We start from the raw sequence: 3,742 nt of genomic DNA on the forward strand, positions 1-3,742 counted from the left end.
GGCCTGGCGTGCTGCGATTCATGGGGTCGCAAAGAGTCGGACACGACTGAGCGACTGAACTGAACTGAACTGAACTGAATGGTTGAGTGGCCAGGAAGGACATGGGGCAAATCCTGAAGAGAGTAAGCATTGCTTTGAGATCCCTACCTCCTCTGGAACTCTCCTAGGGCCTTGGGCTTCCCTCGTAGCTCAGTTGGTAAAGAGTCTGCCTGCAATGCAGGAGACCCAGGTTCGATTCCTTGGTCGGGAAGATCCCTTGGAGCAGGAAATGGCAACCCACTCCAGTATCCTTGCCTGGAGAATCCCATGGACAGAGGAGCCTCTACAGTCTATGGGGTTGCAAGAGTCGGGCGCAACTGAGTGACTAAACACATACATACCTCCTCTGGGGCCCCCACATGGTCCTCAAGCAAGGAACGGCTCTGTTACCCAGGAAGGAGAGGTGGGCCTTCTGTTGGTCCAGAAGGTTCTGAGGAATCTAGGAGTGCAAGGTTCTCAAGTGCATTTTACCAAGATCCCCATCTCAGTTCTCAAAGTCCTGCTCCTTCCCTATCTGGGTTCTGACCTTGGTGGAAGATATTTTCCTAGACGGAGAGTTCAGCCTTCTCTGCCCCTCTGCCCCTCTCACAATTCAGTTCTGTGCTGACCCTTAGCTGTGTCTATCCTTCAGCTCCAGAAGGTAAAGATTTCTTTAAATGCTACCAAGAAGCTATTCTATTTCTCACTTTTTGAGAACTGTCCTAGTGGAAGCACTACTGGATTCCACTAGGAGATGACACAGAGGGTGGAATAGAGCCCAGAGAGTAGAGCCTAAAGCTTTGCACATCCTAACAAGCAGCACTGGCCCCTAATCAATGAAAGAGGACTTGTGCCCAGGTGGCATTCGGGATTTTTAGGGACCAGAGGCCGCATGCCTTGTTTCTCTCTTTCTGAATGGGAATGTTATTGTGAGTACCCTACGGCCACCTCATCCCTTTATGTTTGGTGTATAATTGGCAGGTAACTTATCTTCAAAGAGGCTTCCCTGGTGGTTCAAATGGTAAAGAAACTGCCTGCCAATGCAGGAGACACAGAAGACGGTGCTTTGATCCCTGGGTTGGGAAGATCCCCTGGAGAAGGGAACAGCAACCCACTTCAGTATTCTGGCCTGGAGAATCCCATGACAGAGGAGCCTGGAGGGCTACAGTCCATGGGGTCACATAGAGTCGGACACCACTCAGCACCTAACAGTTTCACTTTTACCTTTAAAGGTGTGCAGATCAAGAAGACCATGCCTCTGATGAGGCACCCTTTATTGATTTACGACTATGAGATCAGGGAGCTAAAGCCTAAACCTGATGCTATAAGTGGGATCCCTGGAAGGCAAGTGACTCTTGCAAGTGGAAGGAATCTAGATAATTTGTGAACAGAGATTACACTGTAGCAATTTCCCTTTTTTAAAATTGGGAAGTATAGTTGATTTACAATGTTGTGTTAGTTTCTGGTATATGTGTATATATATATGTATATATAAAAAGAGTATGTATATATTCAGTAGGATCTTGTTATCTATTTTATATATAGTAGGATCTGCTAATCCTAATTTATCCCTAATTTATCCCTCCCCAATCCTCTGGGAACATTTGGTCATCATAAGTTTGTTTTCTTTTTTTTTTCAACTTTTCCCAGCTCATTTATTTAGTGACAGAATTAGGATGAGAGCTCAGGTTTTCTGGCCCCTAAGACACTTTCTTCCTACAATTGCACATTGCCTTTCTCCAAGACAGTACACACAATGAATTCTACATTTTTTTCACACACCAAAATTAGCAAGATAAGTTTGTTTTCTATGTCTAGGAATCATGAAGTAAGTTCATTTGTATCATACTTTAAATTCCATATATAAGTAGTATCGTACATTTGTCTTTCTTGGTCTGACAGACTTTAGTATGATAATCTCTAGGGTTCATCCATGTTGCTGCAAATGACATCATTTCATTCTTTATTATGGCTGAGTAGTATTCCACTGTGTGTGTGTCACACCCTTTTCACCCATTCATTTGCTGGTGGACATTTATGTTGCTTCCATCACCTGGCTATTGTGAACAGTGCTATAAGCACCGGAGTGCATGCATCTTCTAGAATCTGAATTTTCTCTGGATATATGCCCAGGAGTGGGATTGCTGGATCACATGGCAACTCTATCTTGTTTTTGTAAGGAAACTCCATACTGCTCTCCCGGAGAAGGTGATGGCACCCCACTCCAGTACTCTTGCCTGGAAAATCCTATGGACGGAGGAGCCTGGTAGGCTGCAGTCCATGAGGTCGTGGAGTCCGATATGACTGAGCGACTTCACTTTTACTTTTCACTTTCATGCATTGGAGAAGGAAATGGCAACCCACTCCAGTGTTCTTGCCTGGAGAATCCCAGGGACGAGGGAGCCTGGTGGGCTGCCATCTCTGGGGTTGCACAGAGTTGGACACGACTGAAGTGACTTAGCAGCAGCAGCAGCAGCATACTGCTCTCCACAGTGTCTGCTAGACTGTGGCCATTTTAAACCACGACCTCCAAATTCTTTGGCACTCCTTTAGGGTGTGTGGAAGCCACATCTCCTCCCCTTGAGTCTGGAATCTGTGAGTGCTTGACCGATAGCATAGGATGGAAGTGACATGCTCAGCTTCTGAGTTTATGCTTTAAACAGTAGCTTCCATGCCCTGTCTTTGGAAACACAGTAATGGCAGAGTAATGGCCCCAAAGAAGTCCACACCCTCGTCCCTGGAACCTACGAAAACGTTGTTACATGGCAAAAGGAACACTGAAATGAAGTAAGGGTTTTAAAACAGGATGATCCTGGGTAACCCAGGTGGGTGGGCCCAGTGTATCCACACAGGCCCTTAGGAATGAAGGAGGCAGGTGGAAGAGGGGGGTCAGACCCAATGTGACCATGGAAGAAGAGGCAGGAGAACTTCCAAGTATAAGAGGGACTCATGGGACGTCCCTGGTGGTCCAGTGGATAAGACTCCACACTCCCAGTGTACGGGGCCCAGGTTCCATCCCTGGTCAGGGAACTATTGCTAGATCCCACATGCCACGACTAACTATGACTGACCACGACTGACCACGACTAACCATCCTGCAGTTACACACTGAAACTAAGACCTGGTGCAGCCAAATAAAAACAATTTTTTAAGTGAAGTAAGCCAGAAAGAAAAACACCAATACAATATACTAACGCATATATATGGAATTTAGAAAGATGGAAACAATAACCCTGTGTACGAGACAGCAAAAGAGACACTGATGTATAGAACAGTCTTATGGACTCTGTTGCAGAGGGAGAGGGTGGGGAGATTTGGGAGAATGGCATTGAAACATGTATAATATCATATTTGAAACAAGTCGCCAGTCCAGGTTCAATGCACGATACTGGATGCTTGGGGCTGGTGCACTGGGAAGACCCAGAGGGAGGGGAGGGGAGGGAGGAGGGTGGAGGGTTCAGGATGGGGAACGCGGGTATACCTGTGGCGGATTCATTTTGATATTTGGCAAAACTAATACAATTATGTAAAGTTTAAAAATAAAATAAAATTTTAAAAAAAAGAATTATTTAGTGGAAATATTATTAAATATAAATAAAAGAATTATTTTATTTTATAAATAAAAGAATTATTTTGCTGGAAAGGAGACCCAAAAAGGGGCTAATAACTGGAGAAGCATGAGGAAGCCCTGTTTGGGGTGTGTTTGTTTGAAGATGGGAAACAG

The sequence above is a fragment of the Bison bison genome, unplaced genomic scaffold, assembly GCF_000754665.1.
Source record: "Bison bison bison isolate TAMUID 2011002044 unplaced genomic scaffold, Bison_UMD1.0 scf7180017864255, whole genome shotgun sequence".
NCBI classification, from domain to species: domain Eukaryota; kingdom Metazoa; phylum Chordata; class Mammalia; order Artiodactyla; family Bovidae; genus Bison; species Bison bison.